The 21,130-nt window shown below is 44.1% G+C and overlaps 1 protein-coding gene across 2 annotated transcripts in view; it reads right to left on the minus strand.

Annotated features, from left to right (window-relative positions):
* The window catches only part of peak1 (pseudopodium-enriched atypical kinase 1), a 50,097-nt gene extending 30,506 nt beyond the window's left edge, over positions 1 to 19,591 (minus strand). Inside the window, exons 1-2 of one of the 2 annotated variants that reach the window (XM_086108490.1) lie at positions 19,420 to 19,591; positions 3,739 to 3,812 (exon numbers count right to left, since the gene is read on the minus strand). The gene's annotated coding sequence lies outside the window, so the exon portion shown is untranslated. Of the gene's footprint in view, positions 1 to 3,738; positions 3,813 to 6,902; positions 7,021 to 19,419 lie in introns of those variants that run through there. The other variant, XM_086108489.1, reaches the window with a different exon arrangement.
* Positions 19,592 to 21,130: the final 1,539 nt, after the last annotated feature.

Consider the following 21,130-nt stretch of genomic DNA (forward strand, 5'->3'; position numbering starts at 1 on the left):
GTTTTGGCCCGAGCCAACTTTACATGCCATAAAAGCGCCGCAAAAGATTCCGACGTCGATCAATTGCCATGGCGTTGAGTCACTTCAAAGTCAACTTCAACATCAAAGTCGCAACTCCAATTTTTTTCAGCTCTTGACAGTGGAGACCACGGGGTGGGTCAAAGAGCGAACAGCTGAAGCTTCAACCGGTTGAAAAGCCTCGACGCAGTCCAAGGTTGACTCGATAGTCAAAAAAACAAGAGGAGGCCTTGGCTCCTGTCAACACCAGTGGGCAATAAGTCTGAAAAACCGATAACATGACAACTGCGTGAAGTAATTGGATATGAATTCAAAACAATTGGGGCCCTCTGGAACAGCATTACAGGCCGATTAAATCCTGGCAATCAATGAATGATAGAACAAAGTCAGTCGCTCAGATGGAACGATTGAGCAGATAGTGAGAAAATAGTCACCATTACCTGAGCTAGCTTGACGCTAATGGCTTGAAAAAAAAAAATTTAATGGCCGCATTTTTCCGTTTTGCCGTTCCATATGAGCGGCGTCAAATTTGAGATGCAAATCGACTGACATTTAAGTCCTGCGGTATTCATCAAAATCAGGTTTTTTACGGATTTGGAGCGGAGATGACCTGTACTGCTTAAGAATTGCTCATCACAACTCTCGTGACTCCACTCTTTACACTACCGGGAAATGTATTCACGTCGGCCATTATTCAAGTCACACAAGCAAGCTGGGATATCTGTCCCATCATCCACTCGCGGACAGCTGCTTTGATGCTGCGTTGAATTGTGGTTTAGCCAAACGGCAAAACCATTGGAGAACAAAATTTAAAAAAAAATAATTTTAAAAAAACAGACCGGAAATCAAAGCAACAACAAACATTGCTTTGTTCAAAAAGGACTTCATGGGGCAAATACAGCCTGAAAGACATTTGCCGAAATGACTCTCATGAAGTTTCCACCTTCTGACACCGATAAATGGAAACTTGGCTACTGGCATTCAGGGAAAGCCCATTTCTATCTCTGCCGCCGGGAGGACAGACAGACCGCTGACCTCGCATGTAATGTCACATTGCCGCCATTTTGTATAGAAAGCGGTCCGGACAGGTGAAGATTGATAAAAACCCCCATTGTCTCCCCCCACTCCACCCACCCCATAGATGTCTAGTGGTACCTATACTTACAAATGTCTCTTCATACGAAAACTTCAAGTTAGAAATTGACACAACAGGAAAATATTGCCTCTCACGAAAGAAATTTCAAGATACGAAAGGTAAAACAGAGTTTCCTGAACGCAACATACTTGGCCATTGGCCATTACCCAGCATCATCCTGGCATCCCATTGGCTAAGAGGGACCTCTACCCTATGTGTGGCGATAGATACGTCTCTCTGCGGCATCCTGTGTTTGTTACACATTTACATTATTTTTTTATAAAATATTTATGTCTGAATTTTGGGGGTCTTGGAACGGATTAGGCCGTTTACATGGAAAACGTGTCTCCACTTAAAACATTTTCTAGTTAAGAAATTTCTTTCAGAACATATTTCGTAAGTAGAGGTACCATTTTGTAAGTAGAGGTACCGCTGTACAAGCAATGAGCAAAACGCCGAGGTATCAATGGATATAGCGCACCGAACATCATTGCGGTCGCCCCTTCTCGCGGCCATCTTGTTGCGTGGGGAGAGAGTCATGCTTTAAGAGGGGGAATGGGATGAGAACACGTGTTCCAGACATCCACTCAGTAATTGATCTCCTTTGACCTTGTCTCCCTCTGGGGGCTTCAAGGGCAGACTTTTTTTTTTTTTTTAAACTACGTTCCTGCTACAGTTCTCCAAAGTAACACTCTTTCTCTGGCTTAATTGATTCAGACCACGACGATGCGCTCTTCACAGTGGAACGTGAAGAGCGTTTGAATGGCGATAGATAGCACGGCCACTCGGTGAACACTGGAGGAAAAAAAAAAAAAAAAGCCTGCGGAGACATCCTAATGCTTTTATCAAGGACAATCGCAAGCAAGGGAAATGCATCAATCAATACGGAGAGTAACTTAAAGAGCTACGATGAGTCAACAGAGTGTAATCTTAATGGATCCACGGCGCCGGTCAATACGGCCTGACTTTGGCAAGGCAGAGCGCTCGGCAAAGCCGCAGCCACCGAAACGCATCGTTAAAAAAGTCGGCTCGAATCCTGGGGCCGGGTGTCTTAGCTTTTCTTATCTTTTGCATTAGAGTGCATTGTTTGAGACGCCCGGTCTTCATCACTGACGCCGGCAGGCGCGCTCCGAAAAAAAAGAAAAAAGAATGATGCATCATGTGGAAAGCAAATCGACAGAATCTCAAGCCCCCAAAGCGCGTCTGTTTTCGTGGATGCTCCAATTTGATCTGGCCACATCTGCTGGAGATTTGAGTCAGGGGGGGAAACACATGGCGGATTTATTCTTTGACAGGCGTGATGATGTCGATCCCGACGCTGAATTCTTTTCACAGACGATCCCCGAAACTCACTCATGACGTTCCTCGGGGGTAATTCAAAAGAAAGGACAAGTTGTGGTCCCATTTAAGGCAACAGCTGAGCCCTTTGCAGCTAATAGAGGTGCTATCGGTGAAATCAGCTTTCGGGAGATAACCATGTCAAAAACAAAGCCGTGAGACATTCCCAAATGCTTCCTCGTCAACCGTCGGCGTGCGGGGTCATTTTGTGTGGGACAAATGTGGGATTTTTCCGTGGCGGTAATTAGGGTTTGAAACTATGGAGACACAAAATGGTGGCAAAGAACGGAAGCGTGGAACTGCCAATGCGGAGGGGTTTTTTTCTTTTTTGTTTCCAAGTACATTTGAACATATTTAAATACGTTCGAACGTACTTGCAAATATGTTTTGACGTACAGGTAGGCCGGGGGTCGGCAACCTGCGGCTCTTTAGCGCCGCCCTGGAGCTTTTTTAAAAAAATTGAAAATGGAAAAAGATGGAGGGGATATATTTTTTGTTGTATTACGGGTACTGTAAGAGGACAAAAATGACACAAATATTTTAGTTTTTAAATGCTGTAAAAATGTTTGTCCTACAGAAACCATACTAAAACAAAAAAATATATTTCCCTCCCCATCTTTTCCCTCCCCCAGAGCCGCAGGTTGCCAACCCCCGGGGTAGGCTAACTGTTACAAACTTCGGATATTTACCCCCCATAATGCCACCGGCATGCACGAGTAGGATTAAAAAAAAAGATACATTCGAAAGTTAAAAAGTAAAAAGAAATATTTGCAAGAATGTTCCAACATTTTTTCACTCCACACTTGGGCAGCTAAGACACTTGTGAAACAATGAAAATGTGGAGTCAACAAAGGACTCAGCCAGAAGAATATAAAATGGCAGCGGGAGCGACACAAACATGAAATGACGTGACTATTAGAGCCAAGTCGGCATTCAACCCAGTCAGAGCCACCAAAGCTGTCGAGTAAAAAAAAAAAAAAACAGAAGCAGGAGAAAATTGGCGTCCAAAAATAGCAGCTGAGCTTTGGCGTTGATGTCCTTGCTGTTAGTTACAAGTTTCAAATACTTTCGCCGTGTCTCAAAAGATTAAAATATTTCCTCCTGACAGGGCGACAAAATATCCATCGAAAAAAAAACCCGACTTCATGACTGACATTGCTAAATTAATAAACACACCGCACTGGATTTTTCCCACTTTGAAGATTGGAACATTCGAACAGTGCTTGTAAGAGGTTTACGTCACTCACCTGTCAGGCAATGTAACTTCTTGCGATGTTTGGGGATTTGGGCTTTCCAAAATGTCAGGTGGAAGAAGCGCAGGCTGCATAAAAGGAAAAAAAAAAAAGACAATGCACAAATTAAAGTCAAATCGTATCTTTCAAAGCAGAATGTCCCACATTGGCAGCAGTTTTAGAGCATTTTGACGGTTCTTTCAAGTCCGACAGAATATTGTGTCCTTTGACAATAAAAGGACCAAACCAAAAGTGGGAGGTGACGTCTTCTTTTACCAGAAAAAAGAAAGGAAAGCCTTGTCTGTTCTTTTGGAATCTGCTGTGGAACACTGGTTGGTTTCATCAGAAACAAAAAGTTTCTGAGCAAAAAGCGGACGATTTATTTTTTTAATTTTTTTTTGTGAAAACAAACATGTCAAAGCAAAACAGCGACTTGCATGCTAACATGTTTTGCTATTGCAACACTTTAAAGTGTAAAATAACAAGAACAAGACTCAGAAAGGTCTTTTGATGTCAATTAATAATTACAGATATACAACAAAGGACATGCCCGGTGAGTCACGTTGACTCACTGCAGGGCTTGTGTTGCACGTCAGTGCCTTTTTTTTTTTTTGGACACAGCGTTCTTCCACGAACTGCCTCATCTTTTCTCACAATCGCAAAACACACGACCACAATACATACTGTTGATACCATGCATAAACAGTACCTATGTCACCAGGCTAATCTGTATTTTCACCTCAAAAGCTGTGCTGAGCTCATAGCCAAAGCGATGCAACTCTGCCGTGACGTCTCTTCATCGTGATTGACGACACGAGTTCACAGACAAACTGGGTGAGGCGCTCTTCAAAGCCTACTCGCTGAAAAAAAACTTCCCGAGGGAATATGTTCGGCATTGGAAGTAAACGGTCGGATTCCGGTTGACGAAGCCAAACACCAGTTGGCATGCCGGTGTTGTCTTGAGCAGAATAAAGTTGCCGAGAGGAGGCGTGCCGTTGCCTGGACGAGGCTAAACTTGCCATCACTGTTGTGTTCAGTTATTCATTGATACGGAATCAATTTTCACTCTATCAACACAATTCTTGATGACCATTTGTTTTTTTCTGGTAAACTTCAATTGTATCATTGTGAGTTCATAGGAGGGCGGCCCAGTGGTTAGCGCGTCAACCTCACAGTGCAGAGGAGTTTGCAGGTTCTCCCCGGGCCTGCGTGGATTTTCTGCGGGTACTCCGGCTTCCTCCCACATTCCAAAAACATGCGTGGCAGGCTGATTGAACACTCTAAATTTTTCCTAAGTGTGAGTGTGAGCGTGGATGGTGGTTTGTGTGTGCCTTGCGATTGGCTGGCAACCGGTTCAGGGTGTCCCCCGCCTACACCCCGAAGACGGCTGGAATAGGCTCCAGCACCCCCCGTAACCCTTGTGAGGATAAGCGGATCGGAAAAGGGATGTAACAATCACGGTAATATGGGCAGATGGGCAAAAAAATTTGGCGGTGGACGAGAATTTCATTCTTCCTTTCTCGATACCTTACCCCTCACCGCCCCCCCCAAAAAAACATTAAAACCAAAACCTCCTTCCGTCAACAATAGTCAATCAAAATAAAACATGTGATTTTGATTGAAAATGTGATTCAATCAATCGCCATTTTTATCCACGGTTTAAGTAGGTAAGTCAATAAGTAAGACTACACCCCCCCCCACCCCAGTCTTAACCTCATCCCTTCAGGCAATCTGGTTTTGCTCTCTTTGTGAGCTCAAGCAAGGAATCACGCTATATAAGGAATTGTTGGTGTTGTGCGCAGCTTTTGGCTCTGAACTGTTAAGAGCCCAGGGAGAAGAGGTGGAGAGTGTGTTTACACTGAATACTTTTTTTTTCTCCCCAGAAGGTACAGCATGTCTGTTGCTTTAGCATAATTCCAACAACAACATTGGCGGTTGGCAGAAGACACGGAGGTGTAAGCGGGTCTCAGCGGTGCACATCTGCCCGTTTTTTGTGAGGCTAAGTGTTACTAAATGGCATACACACAAATATAATCTGGAGAGTCTGACCCTACTTCCCGCCTTCTGACCAACACTACATTAAAAATAGTGTAAAAGATATTGCTATGTGGGTTCAGGAACACGTTAGAAAGTCATTCACTGTGAACACAGTTTGTCTGTCGCTACATCATTCTTGCAAAGCGAAAGTCACATATCAACAGCACCCAGAAAACGGCGTGCAGCTTTTTCGGAACAGATGAATTGACACAAAGTGAAGAAGTGTGCTGTGGTCTGACGAGTCCAAATGAAAAATTGTTTTTGGAAATCATGGGCGACATGTCCTCAGAATAAGGAAAAAAAAGACCATCCGGATTGTTATCAGTGTAAAGTTTAAGAGCCATCACCAGTGGTATGTTAGTTCCTACGGCAGGGGTAACTTGCAAATCTGTGACGGCACCATTAATGCTGAAGGGTCTGTACAGGCTTTGAAGCAACATTCAAGCCGTCTTTTTTTTTTCAGGGACCAAACTACTTATTTCAGCAAGACAATGCCAAGCCACACTGTCGTGGCTTTGTATTAAGAGTGCGAGTGCAAGTCTATCTTGCCAGCAGTCCAGACCTGTCCCTGATTGAAGACGTATGCCGCATTACTAAGCGCAAGACGACAGTGGAGAACCTGGATGAATGAGCAACTCAAGCTGCACATAAACAAGATGAGGAAAGAATTCCAAAGCTTCAACAATTAGTGTCTTCGGTGCCTAAACACTTCTTGAGTGTTGTTCAAAGAAAAGGTGATGTAACACAGTGGTACAACGGTTTGAACATTGAATAACATGTCTTTGTCGCATGTTCGGTTGAAAATGATTTGCAAATGATGACATTGCATTTTTTTTGTTTGTTTTACACACAAAGTCAACTTTAGTGGAATTGGGCTTGTGTACCAATGTTTAGATGGTGACAAATTGTCAAAATTCCACGTCTAGTTTAAAAAATTTTAAAAAAGAAGGGTGATGAAATAAAACATCTACCGTCGTTCTTAACTCATTCAGTACCAGCCAATTCCAGACCAAGTCTGAAAATAAACGTCTTTGGGAGTGAATGAGTAAAAGATTTTAACATTGTTAAGCAGCAAACTGAACTGCCTTGGCTACACCGTTGTCGGAAATTAGCATGCTTGGTAAGTTTGGACAGGAAATTACCTTGATACGTTTCCTGCTCTTAACAAATTGCCCGGATTTGCTGTGCGCGCGGCAGACTAAATGGGCTGAGAGGCCACAGGAGGAGTATCAGACTGCAACGGTCCACGGAGCGTGACTGTAGGGCGGGACAACAACACAGGTTCCTTAAAACAACAAGCTGCAAAGTTTGCTACTGTACATCAAAAAAGAAACAGTGCAGCTAAAGCGTGATTTAAAAAAAACCCACACCCAACGTTCAAATCAAGTGTGTCACTCGCAAAAGATAAGACAATGTATTCAAAAACACAATTTTTCTCAGGTGGTTATATTTAGACGGTCAGGAACCCTATCGTCGGTCGCAATGAAACGGCATATTTTTAGACATCACAGCTTCAAAGAAGAATTCGGAAAAATTCAGAGTCAATGCTGGTGGATAAAATAATGAACAGCCAACACTAAGTCAAACTTTTATAATACAGTACAGTGGTACCTCTACTTACAAAATTAATATGTTCTGGAAGAAATTTCTCAGCTAAAAGACAAATGTTTTTCTCAAGCAGAAAAATGCATCAAAATATCAAAATATTATTGCACAATAAATGAGAGTTATAAGATAAGAAAGATAAGAAAACCTTTATTAGTCTCGCAATGGAGAAATTCCCAATTCACAGCAGCAAAGTTATGAAAGGAAGAAGTAGAACAACAAATTATAGGCGCTGCTGGAAAGGCAGCCACTCTCGCGGCGCCATTTTGAAGTCAAAATAACAAAAATAACACAACACAACACATAGGACACAGACAGTCGTGCAATCTTCACCACTTTTCTGCATACACTTTGTTGTCTGAAGCAGTTGTAGATGAAAGAGGAGAGGATCAAAGTGTCCTTTCACCAGTGGATCAGAGACGTCATGCTGAAAATGTGCACACGTCTGCTACAAGCTACGTTTTGAAAGCAAACACGAAGCTGTAGCGTCCATTGACGAAAAGAGATGAGTTCACTTCTCCTGTCCCACGTAATCCGCTTCAAACTCCAAGCCGCGACTCCCAGTTCCAAATCCGCATCGGCGCTCCGCGCTAACGCTCCTTTCTTCTCATCGTCGGCTCCTCAAGACTTACATCCATCCAGCCGCAGACCGTTCAACAGCACCGATCTCTCTGCTGAACAAAGCGGGGCTGTGAAAAATGCTGCCCATTACAGGCGCAAGACACAAGCGCCCCGGACTGTCCAGCAACGACAGTCAAATGGCGCCGACATTCCTCGTTATGCATAATGTAAAAAAACAAATGGTCATTTAACTTTTAACCTTTTTTCAAGAACAGCTCCTGTCTGGCAAATGTGTGTATTGCGTTACGATGACCGACACCGACATCTGTTGATTGATGTCTTGACCACAACTCACACACGCCGCATACGCAGCATCTGGAACGATGAAGTATGCAGCAGCATTGAAGGAAATATGACTGCTGAAATCAGTACGGAGAACTTAAGAGTCAACCACGCTCGATTGCATATTACGAATTTTCCCATTGAGAACGGACCCGAGGAAGCCTCGCCAGCCATTCGGTCCTCATTTGTAAACAAGAGTGTCACGACAAAAAAAAAAAAAAAAAAGCACCTTGAGGGAAACGAGGCCCGCCAAGCCCTCAAAAAGTGGACGGAAGACTTGTCGAAGAATAAATATAACAACTGGAGTAGAGTAAAGCGGTGTCCGTTTAACGTGATGTCATTATTTTGTGTCCCCGAGCCAGGGCGGAAAAAGGATCCGGGCTGTCCTGAGAGCTGCTCACCGGGATCACGGTTACGTGGCGTCAGATGCTATATTTAAAGATGCTTCTGCAACGGCGCAGGGTAAACGTCTCGGCGTCCCCTGGAAACAAGTTACTAAATACCGCGCCAATCGTTCTTTACATTCAATGCCGTGAGATAGCCTTTTTCACGCGGGGATCCCGAAAAATTGCAGAACAGAAGTCTGTGAAGGCAGAAAATTCCAGAGTCAGCTTTGGAACTCTGTTCTGTATTTGTGCCGTTGAGATAAACCAGCCACATCATTCAGTTTGGTCGAGTTTAGCTCAAAGTCTGTTCTATTGTAAAACATCCCAAAATATCTTACGCAAATGTTCGACTTTTTTAGGAACCGTAGAGTTAAGTAAAGAATCGGTTATCGCGGTACACTTTGGTTTCCATGCGTAAGGTGCAACAGGACAGAACCGTCGACGCAATGGAAGCTTTATCGTTCTCGGTTCATTTTATTTCCTTGCAACATCTCTCGGCATTCCCACGCAAATTTAGCCCGGACTCCATGTCGGCTCGCCGATCAACCCAATCGGCAAATGGGGCGGACGTCTCCTAATTGCGGCGGTGAGGGCGGTACGCTCGTGGGTGAGCTCGGCGGGATTCCGGTCGGCCCAAATTACACGCTAACACATTGCGAGAAAACCCATGTTGGTATGACACGAGTTCGGATCATGAAGACGGGCCTCCGGATACAACGTGGAGCGATGTAACTCAATAACGCGGCTTCCAGAAATCTCTGAGGATCTAGCGCAGGCACCCTGGGGAAAGCCTATAAGCGTTTTGGAAAGGGCACGCGCTATATTATAACCCTCGGGTAGACCACGGTAGGGCTGAACGATTTTCGGAAAAGATCGAACTGCAAGTTCTTCTGGCAATGCGATTTTCTTTGAAACATGAACAAATATGTTGAATGTTGCTGGACAAGAATGTTTCTGGGTGCTTTTTAAAGAATTTGGGGTGGGGGGGGGGGGGGGTTCTTCCGCCCAATGCCCTTAAATGTGACATCAATTATACGCAGCCTTCCACCGTACTTTTAGCCATATAGGCTAGCCCTACGTCACGTAATTTCATTTTTGGATTGCAGCCCTGTTTAGCCGTGCAATTGTCTCTCCCCAGACACGTATCCATTTGTCTGCTATTCTGCCGGGCAAAGTTGTATGCTCTCCATTTTCACGCGATTCCAGCCAGACTTGAATGAAAGCTCGTCGCTTGCCAGCTGGAGTGGCACAAAGCAGCTGCAGAGTTTGCCTGAATTGTACCCCAACAACGGAAAGCAGCAAGGAGAGGTGCGATGAACATTTTGTTGAGCAACGGGATTCAGATCATTTGCATATTTGTTGCCGAGCTAATGAGACACTTAAGTCTTACGCTTACCCAAAAATAGAAAGCATTTCTTATGATCTATGCCAGTGAGTGGTGGTCACGTGTCGGTGGAGGTGTACCCGTCGAACAGCCGCCAGAGGGGAAGGGGAGAAATATGCATGCCAAAGGAAATATCTGAGTGTGCACGTGTGCGCGTTACGTTCTCCATTTTCATCTGCTCTCGTAATTAGCCCAAAGGGCTCAAAACAAATCTCCTACCAACAATACTGCCAAGTAAAAGGGTCTGTTTGCACTTTCAATGTTTGAAGGTTATGCAGAGAACAAATAATTTTTGTAATTTCCGATGGATGCTTCAAAATAAATAATGGCAAAGCATTTTTTTCAATTAGACAAGGCTATGGCTTGACGAATTGAAGCTCCTCTCCTAAGTTCAACATCGTTGCTTGGCGTCAAGATGTCATCAGGAATGGCGAGTTAAAAAAATCAAATGATAGGTTCCCTCAAAAATACAAAAAAATGAAAATAAATCTATGAATTGGGAAATTGTCTGCATCTCAGTCAGCTTTCGTGATGAGACCGATGTGGTTGTGTTGTGTTGATGACTTGCCTGCCAGCCTAGCGCATGTCGGTTTGTTGTCGTGTTGCCCCTGTTCCTGTCAGTCAGTCCTCCGGCTCCCCCGTGCTGCGCAGCCCTCCACCCCCCAGCTCCTCCACCTCTCAGCGCCCAGTGGCTGGATGCCAATCTCTGGGCAGGACACCCAACCTGCCACCACCACTGTAACAACAACAACAACAACAACCACAACGGCAGCACGCACTCGAGCCGCGGCAGCCGACTGACCAAATCTGCAAAGCACAATTCTAAATAAAGTCCAACATTTCTTCATGTGCAAAGTCCAACATGACATTTAACACCATTCTCAGACAGGCACGTCATACTCATCGTCTCATCCACAATGGACAATCGTCCCTTCGGCCTGTTATAGCTTTGGCGTGGGCCGCAGCGTGTGCCAAGTTCTGTTTATTTTCTTGTCGTTTGGATCTTCATGTGATCCCGATCGTGCCATTCATCCATCAACAAGTCTGCACAAAATCAATCGGAGCGCCAGCGGTGAGAGACTGCTTGGCGCTTGCATTGTCACTGAGGTCAAGATGGCGGTTGTTTATTTACAAGCTGTGACGTAAGCAAATGCTTTGAGATGTTATTTCACCGAGGATGCGCCGTCATGTCTTCACAACCTTCGAATGTCGAATGACTCGTTGTCTCTGCCACTTTTTTTTTTCTCTCGAGGACTTCTTTGATCATGATACTCTCCATCTACGGTGAAATGAGTGCAGCTGAACGACCAATGGCCAAGTTCCGTGACGTTTGTAACTCAGGGCGGATCTCAAATTCTGCCTCATAGGCCACACGGCGACCCTCACCCTGAAAAACTTTCACGTCGGGCCACTTTTATGTCAAGTCACCTACGTCTTATATATTTGCCGCAAGATCGTTCCTTCCAAAGAAATATGTCCGCTTCCAGGCCACGCCCCCTTCGCTTTATACTGAACAAAGACATCCAAGACCCACGACTGTAAATTGGGAGTCCATCGCTGTTGGTTTACTTTAATGACAGAAGAAAACAAATATAAGTGCAACGGAAAATACATATTTACTGAATCAAGCTGGACGGGCGTGTGCGGCTCAAAACCGGGTGGCTAAGTTAGCCATCAAGCTAGCTGTACTCCTGTAGTTTCATTGCACCATCAAGGTGATTTTGGCTTACACGAACCACTGATTACCAAATACTAAATAATCTCACAATTATACCATTTGTTGGGTGAACCACCGCATTATCCTCATCCAAATGAGTCTTTGAGTCTGAATAAATTATTCATATTCATAGCGCCGCCATTGGCCAACTGTATAACTAATGTCGAGTTGAACTGTGATTACGTTTTGCCGGTCGAGCCATAAAATTGGCGAGGAAAAGAATTGCGCCGTTTGACAGAAGTCATCTATTTCGTTCGCTTCGGCGTGTCACGCGTTGATTGGCGGGGTGAGCCGTTTGTGACACAATTAAAAGATTAAAGACCATCACAAAAACAGAAAGCAAAACAAAAGGGTCTTAACTGTGGATTGAGCAATAATGCGCCACAGAGCTGATTTCATATTTTTCGACCCCAAATGGGCGAGTCATCATGACCTCGTTTAAAATCAGGAAACACGGCAAGAAGACTTTCATGCATTTCGGCGACGGCAAGAACCCTTTGCAGATTTCCAGAGAAGCGCCTCGGTCGCCGTCGACATCTATCGCATCTCGAATCTTCCGCTTCTGTATTCCATCAAAATGCAAATGAAGAAGCGCATGGCTCCTTCAGAGTCCTTTTCAACAAAAGCAAGCACAATGCCCCGGCTTAGCCCGTTTTGTAAAGACGACAACGCTCTGCGGCGCAATAATATTCTCACGCTCAAGAGTTTTTAAATGTATACGTACATGCAGAGTGGAATATATGCACACCAAAAAAAAAGCAAAAGGCAAAAAAACGAAATGAACCTTGCCTTTGAAGTCATTCTACGTTAGTGGTTTTAAACTCATGGCCCGGGGGCCAGATCTGGCACGCCTTGTCATTTTATGTGGCCCGCGAAAGCAGATCATGTGTGGCAACTTCCACGATCCTTTCTAAAATCTGTATGTCAAATTGTCACGTGTCATGAATAACGTTGACATTTTGCAATTATTTTTTTGCTCCTCCGTTTACACTCGCAACGAGTGAACAAACAATCAAGTGGTTGACTGATTTCAAAACGAGCAATCCATCAATTTGTTGTGTGCAATTAATAATACTATGTGATGATTCAACATTTATTCGCTCCTCTGATGAAAGACGTAACTCCAAAGCGGCCCGCGACAAAAAGGAGTGTGACGCCCCTGTTTAAAGCGACGCGGTTTGACGACCTTTTGGATCTCGAGAGTGCCGTGTTTGTCTCATCTCATTCCAATTTTTTGCTCGGGTTGTAGATTCTTCTTGTGTCATGAAAATTCTAAGGTGAATTGGAGTTCAAGAGCAAGAGTCATTCAAGAGTCGTGACTTATGCTGCCGTCAATGTGTAGTGGAAATGCAAGTAAGCAGTTAAGTACAAGTGCAGGCTTTGATCGACCCAGCAGATGGATGTGATTGTATGCCATTCGATTTCACCAGAACCACAGTCAATTTATTTGCATTTGACTGCGTTTTGCTTCCTCCCATTATGCGTCCACACCCGCATGGCGGCACTGCGGCACGGAGCCGAAAGGATCTTTCGGAATGAAACTGGACACCAAGCTCATCCAAGGTTTTTGCTCTCCTGACCCGCATTGTTTTGGTCTTTCGCGGCTTCTCGTGCTTCACTCGAGCTATGTTATTCATGTATTTATGGTTTGTTGGTGTATGAATTATTTTTGCTCCACGTACAGCACTTTGTCTACGGCGGAGGTTGTTTGTCTAGAACAGTGGTCCCCAACCCCCGGGCCGCGGACCGGTACAGGGCCGTGGGTCATTTGGTCGCGGTCCGCACAGAAAGAATGAATGACTTAACATGACTTCCGTTTTATTTATTTTGGAATCTGAAAGATGTTTATTTTGAAAAATTACCGGATTCCCTGTCAGATCCGTCTATAGTGACGCAGGTCAGGGCGCGCTTCTCAGTCACGTGATTGGTTACTGCTAAAATGAAACTCAGGAGTTAGCAAAATGTCTTTGGGATAAAATCCTTCAAGAACCCTCCAAATGAAGTACTGCGTAGTCAACAAGGTGGCGGAATAACAACCACGCCGACACAAACTCACCCCAACAAAAATATAGAACTGGGCTCCACATCACTGGAGACGACACGGTCCCCTGCTAGGTGGGGCTGTGCTGTTGGGTCATTCACAACTCAGATACGGTCGCCGATTCAATCGTCTTATTGCCATTTTCTCACCATTTCGACTTTGTCGTGATTGCCAAACGAGCCCAAGTAATGTCTTGCACGAGTCCCAACAATCCTCTCTCGAAGAGGCGCTAGCACAACGTGACATTACGTTTTTACGAGCACTTGTCGAGACAAGTGAGTGGTGTGAAACACAAGTTATCCAAAAAGGCCTTGACGTCACCTCTGGCAGAGGATCCACTTTTGTTTTATAGATCCCAAAGGGCAACGATGACGTCGGCCGCGCTGTGTCCGACCAACGCCGTCCGTCGCGCTCCTCGGGAGAAAGAAGCTCGGCAGATTTCGTTTCGCTGAATGGCTGAACTCAGAATGCCCCCTACGAGCAGGACACACTTTTAAATGACACGCTTTGATGAAAGCACACGTTGGACGAGGGACCGAGGAGCGGCGGCGTCGCTTTTTAATTTAAGTCAAATCGTGAAGGCCCCCGTCGGAGCTAATTGCCCTGACAGCACAGCTTAGCAACACAGCCGATGGAAATGATGCGCTGGGGACTCAAGAGAGAAGCAAGGCTACAGTGTTCTAAAGGCGAGATGACGATGACGAATTTAGAGAAGAGGAATTTTTAATTTGAGTGCAGAATCTTGAGGGCAAAAGCTCAATGTTGTGCTTTTGCTTTTGGGAGAAAATCCTCCGAAATGAAATGTGACTCGTTAAACAGAAAGTAAAATGAATACGTGACTCCGATTGCTTTATTTATTGTTTACATTTATTTTTCGTCACACGTTATTCAAGCCACGCCCTCTTTAAACTACAGAGAGTTCTCCTTCTGCCTCCCATGTTTGAGAGGACTGGATATTGAACTGGCCTTTTCTAATTTTGATCAGAGACAAAGCAATTGGCCATGAGTCTCAATAAAAAATAAACTCGTGGCTTCATAATCATCAAATGTGTACGTGAGCAATTTTTGGGACATTTTCAAGGACGGGCATAACAAATCGTGTGAAATGAAATGTCGAAAGACCGCATGACGCCAGCTAACCTATGCTAAGTCCTCCTGGTGCTACAGTTGTGGAAGAATTCACCACATTCAGCGAGAGCCTCTCCCTTGCCTTTAAAAATAACACTCAAAAACAACAACAACAACAACAAAAAACAACTCGGTTTGTCAATCCCAGCGCCGAGGCGTTTCGGGATGATCATCCAGCCAAGATTTAGAAGAGGAAAAAAAACCCCCAAAGAGATTAATGAGCATAGCATCTTGAAATCAAAGACCACGTAGACGACAATCCAACTCGCATCCTTTCAACTTGCGCGGGACAAAGTGGGCGGGTTAAACCATGAGCAAGAAACATTTGTCATACTTAATGATGCACTCGTCGGACTCCAAGTCTAATACACACTTGTGACCAAAAAAAAAAAAAACAGGGCGGATGACGAGGCGTCTCCTCGTCTCGGATTAAAAAGACAGCAACGGCAGTCGGCGGGCTTGATGAGACTGAAGCGCCGCTGTGATCTACTCCATCGACCGCATTTCTCCCATGGAGGAACATTACCCGAAACTGCCACGACGCTTGGGAGCCATGCATCAACTCTGCGTGACCAGTCTGAAACCGCCAGTGACGCGCAGTCAGGGGAGGCCGGTGAGGCAAGTGATATGTGAACACAAACGGTGCAGCACCACATCTGGACGTTCAAGATCACACTACTTTGAGTCATATATTACTCATCCTCTGAGAGGAGCTGAAACGAGCCGAGACGTCCACGTTGTACAGACGTCCGTGCGCTGTATGGGCATCTGTTTTTCCTCATACTGCCCCTGGTGGCCACGGCAGGTAGCAGCTCGAATTGATCCAACGTGGGACAATAACGGTTCTGGTGTCCATCAAGCGGTCATTCGCAGCTCTCATTTAGGGCACAATCAGCCCGTACGGTAACTGAGAAGGTCATAAATGTGTTGTTTGATGTCTCCTTATCTAACGATTGCAACAGAATGTGTCGATAATGCGGCTGAGGGTCGACGGCGGGCAAACAAGAAGGTGCGGAGCAGCAAACATGTAGCAGAGCTGAGCCAAGCCCGTTATCATGCCCCCCCCAAAACGCCAAAACCACTTGGACACAAAGCGCAGCTGTCACTCAAAAGATGCCACGAATCACATAAAACTCAAAGATCGCCGCAGAGCACAATCTGGCAACCGCTCGCCGCGAGGAATGTCGGGCCCGTCCACGTTGCGACAATCCAGCAAAGCGATCCAACAAGCGTTTACCTTCATTTGCGTGAGAGGGTTTGAAACGTCAACGACACGTCCGCCTCGTGGTCCTCTTTTCCGTAGGTGAGGTGAGGAAACAACGCCAGACGCCTGTGTCTTTGTTGACATTGTCAGCTTGGAGTGGAAGCTACCCCCCCCACCCCCCAAAAAAAAAACGAACAACTGCGGCCTCGTGTGAATGCAAAAACATGTCGTATATCATGAGGTCGCCGCCTGTTTCCATTTAACAGAGATTTAGAAATGTACTGCAAAGGTTACGCGATGATGACAAATGTTTCACTTCCCCAAACATATTGTGCGCTGAGCTCATGTCTACACAAACACATCGTTTTTGTTTTTTGTTTTTTTTTTAATATGCAAGCCACGTTACATCTGGAGCCGATCCAGACTTGCTTGGGAAATGTTCCAGTTTCATTGTGCCTGTTGATTTGCTCATGATCAGTCCTTGTTTGGTTGAAATGAAACTGGCCGTGCGTCGGCAGCGTCAGAAGCTGACGAGGTCGACGGGACTTTGGTCTAGATTCAATCCGAATTCAATGAGATGTGGAAAATGTCATTCGTTCATTTACCCGTAGCTCTGTCACAACTCCGTGCATTCGATGGAATGTTATGGGTCAGGAACCGCCATGCTGAGCTAAGTTTATTTCAGATTTGACATGGTAGTTCTGCCAAATTGAATCTGATCTGTTTGTCGCACATGAAGGTTTTAAGTCAAACCAGATCTCATTCAAATATTGAATCTTGCTGAAACAGAAACAATTGGATTTGGATTGGATTGGATTGGATAAACTTTATTGTCAAATGTACTGTATGTATAACATACAGCACAAATGAAATTTCTTCCCATATTTTGCGAATGCAAAATTTACAAGGAAAACCCAATTTTGCCACGTTCCAACATCCATTTTCTGATCCGCATAATTCTCACAAGGGTCGCGGGGGGGGGGGGGGGGCTGCAGCCTATCCCAGCTGTCTTGGAGCAGTAGGTGGGGGGGACACACCCTGAACCGGTTGCCAGTCAATCGCAAGGCACACACAGACGAACAACCATCCACGCTCACATCTAGGAACAATTTAGAGTGTTCAATCAGCCTGCCGTGCATGTTTTTGGAATGTGGGAGGAAACCGGAGTACCCGGAGAAAACCCGCGCAGGCCCGCGGAGAACATGTAAATCCCACACAGGAAGGTCGGAGCTGGGATCGAACCCACGACCTCTGCACTGTGAGGTCGACGCACTAATCACTCGCCCACCGGGCCGCCCATGTTCCAACAATCTCGGTATATCATCTCTTTAAATACCTAAAGCAAAAGTCTACACACCCCTGTTCATACCCCAAGATTTTGTGTGCCTTTCGTGACACTTTTTTTGTTTGCTTGATAGTTTTGTGCTAGCACCAACTGCTATTCGGAACTGTTCTTACTTTGTAATTCCTTTCGCCTTGACAAAGATCCTAGTTCTCGCTGAAGAAAAACAACCCCGGCGCACGATGCTGAGACCACCATCCTTCACTGTAGGTCTGGTGCTTGCTCTTTTAGAATGATGGGCCAAATAACCCTTTTGGAATTATGGCCCGAATGTTGAATCTTGTTTTCATCAGACCATAAAACACTTTTTTTCCCCTCAGGCATTTTGGAGATTCGAACTTTCTGGCTAGAACTCCAGAAGGTATGCTTGGAGCAAACACAACACAGCTCATCACTACACGTTCAGCACATCCATATTGAAGCATCATGTTCTGGGGCCTGAGTCAAGGTGGAGGCAATTACAAAAAGCACCAAATACCAGACAGTGTCAGCAACAGTCAGCAGAAAACCTTCAGACTTTTGCTAGAAAGCCAAAAAATAAAAAAAAGAAATTCCAGGAAAAGTCTAATTGAACAGCTTAAATTGATTTAGGGTTCATCAGAGACCCTCGATGCGGGTAGACCATCGTCCCAGTTATCAAGAAGGTGTCCACACATGTTTAAATTGACTTTCTCTACCTGTTGTTTTTCAATTAAGTTGTAAAAAAAATTAAATAAAAATGACATGACTCTTTTTGGTCCCCTACATATCCCAATATTGCATTCTTCTTTAAAATTCCATGCAATTTTTAATTAACGTTCTTCCATTTGTTCATCGTATACATATTTTGTACAGAACACAGTAAAATGAACTAAAAATAAACATACAAAAATACAACTAAACAGAGCCCAAAAAAGGTGATAATTAATTTAGTGATATGGATGTTCATATTTGTCATATTTGTATAAAAAGTAGTAAGCAGATTGTGTCATATTTAACACATTTATCTTTATTTTGCAGTTGTTGTTTTTTACATAAACCGAGACTTTAGGTTGCGTGTAAAATAGTGCCGTCCCGCCCACTTGCAAAAGTTGCATGTCTCAACAAATTATTGCTTGTGAAAATTAAGATTGACTTTGTTTTGAATGACAAGTCCATGTAATAACCTTCCCAATTATTTTTTAAAAATATATAAAAAGATATAAGAGTGTGGTTCTAAAATTGTGCGAAATAAATAATGAGACCAACGTATACAGCTGCTGTAAATGGTTCATATGTACATAAAAGTGAAAAATACCGCCAAATGGCACAAACCTGTAATCACGCACAAATCCGATTGCTATTTTTTCATATTTAATATTGATGTGGACAGACATCTACGCGTGTGCCGTATCTGTCATAACTCCTTTTATCGGATTTTTTTTGTTGTTCTAACATGTCCGGCTACGATGAAGTACAAACTAAATGCTCCTGCTAATTCCTTCTTCGAACTCCGAACTGGTTCAGATGGCTGCCATTGTTGGAAACAATACTACAACAAAGGTTATGTTGACAGCCGAGGACCCCCTCTGGGTGCCCTTTCAAAGAGCCCTTAGTGTCCCCAGGACCTCTGCTTGGCCACTATCGGCGTGTTCCAAGGTTTAGCACTCAACTTGTGCTCAAGTTAAGCATTTGTACAACTTATAAGGTCCACCCTCATCAACGATAAAAGCCCAAACACGAAGCAGTCCCTAAGGCGCTGAATATTGGCCCTCTCTCAACGCGGCGTGACAGTGGAGTGGAAACGTCACGTCGCCTGCACCCTCTCTCCACAACAACCACTTTCAAATTTATCCAAGCCAGGAATGTGGACATTTAATCGCACGGCCCCCTCCTGAAACTGGAAGTTGGAAGCCGGGGAAGAGGCGGGCGAGGCGACTTGTAGCTTTTTTCTTTTTTTAAATTATTTTTGAAAACGAACTTTCTCTTACCTCTCCTCCTCGACGTTGAATTGCTCTCGTCACGCAAAATAAACCCACTTGGAACAGCGGCTTTTGTCACCGCAATCCGACTGCGAAGAGATCGACCGGTGCCACCAACGCGAGTGGGCTTTTTCGTCCACGGATCCCTCGCTTCTCTCCTTCTTGCTCACTTGCTCGCTCTTCTGCGTGGCTCCGACAACTGCCGCTGCATGTTTTCCCCCCTCTCCACCAGGCTGAGGCGGGAGCGCGCGCACTGGGATCCGGGGCAGGCCATCGAGAGCCGCGTGAACGCGCAATCACGAAACATTATTTCAAGCTGTGGCGCGTGCACACCCGGATCCCAAGCATTTTTTTCAAATAAGAACATTTTTACATATGAGCGTTTCAAACGTATAAAAGATGAGTTACTAAAAACGATAATACACACACAAAAAACAAAAACAACACTGAGAAACTACTTCGACCACTTCCAAAATCAACATGGCTGACATCTACAATCTCGCGTGATTGACTTTTTAACAATATAGTGTAACTATAATGTGACATTTAAGATTAGTCATTCACATAGTCACCAAACAAAAAAGCCACATTTTCAGAAATAAGTAACTAAATATTTACTCGATCATTTAATTTCACAGTTTGTGGGTGGGCAGGCATTTGAGAGACACCCAATTATATGTTAACTCACATTTCTATATTTCCTTATTAGGCAAAGGCATTATCCAAAGGCGAATGCAGCTGTTGTTCATTCATTGAAATTCAGACCTTGTGCCTTGAAGAGACGATGATCACTGGTGGGGAAATCCCCTTTCATGCTGTGGGGGGAAGAGACAGGAAAATAGTGGCGAATGTACATCCCGTTCATTCCCAGTCGTTAGCCTTTTGTTGTGTTTTGGAGTCAATAATATAACATTTTAGAGAAACGTACTTCTTTGGTGGATGTTGAAAAAAACATGGTGAATCTGAAGGCAGCACACTTGGAAGAGCAAAAGGGGGCGGAACCTCCAGCCAGAGCGTGACATGTGGGAATGACTCAGGTTTTCTTTTTTTTTTTTTTTGTAAGCAAATTCCAAACATTGTTTCCTCCTCCTCTCTGCTCTTCTCCTCTCGCACTCCATCGGTCGATGACTTTCTCAGGCCGGATGGGTCAAACAATATTTAATGACCCTGACTCACATTTTACTCTTTCACTTAGCACAATAAAAGTTAGACAAATGTTAAAATAACAACAGGTTGATGAGTCTGTCAACTCCATGTGTGGATGATTTTTCTAGAAACTACTGCAAATATTCAGATTTTGTTGTCATTTAACAACATTTTTCTTTTAATTAGGATTTTCTTAATTATATTTTCGGCCCTAGTACTCCTTTGCACACAATGTGCAAATTATGCGGAGCCGTTGGGTAAATGTAAATAAACATTTTAAAAAACAGAGATAATTATATCACAGAAGATTATTTAAAAAATTGTCATCTACGTTAATTGTCAGATTTAGATAAAAACACAAATTTTAAGATGGAGATTTTGAGAAAAAAAATAATTACTGATTTTAATGGACACATCTGCGAAACATTTTTTGGTTCTAAATTTGTAAAAAAAAAACTTTATTTTTAAATTATTATTATTATTAATTTATACATATACAGTGGTGCCTTGACATGGGATTTTATTTGTTCTGTGAGCAAGCTTGTAATTCAAAAAATTTGGACCGCAAATCACT

The sequence above is a fragment of the Hippocampus guttulatus genome, chromosome 4 (genome assembly GCF_054856545.1).
Source record: "Hippocampus guttulatus isolate MCC_2025c chromosome 4, RoL_Hgut_1.0, whole genome shotgun sequence".
In the NCBI taxonomy this organism is placed as follows: Eukaryota; Metazoa; Chordata; class Actinopteri; order Syngnathiformes; family Syngnathidae; genus Hippocampus; species Hippocampus guttulatus.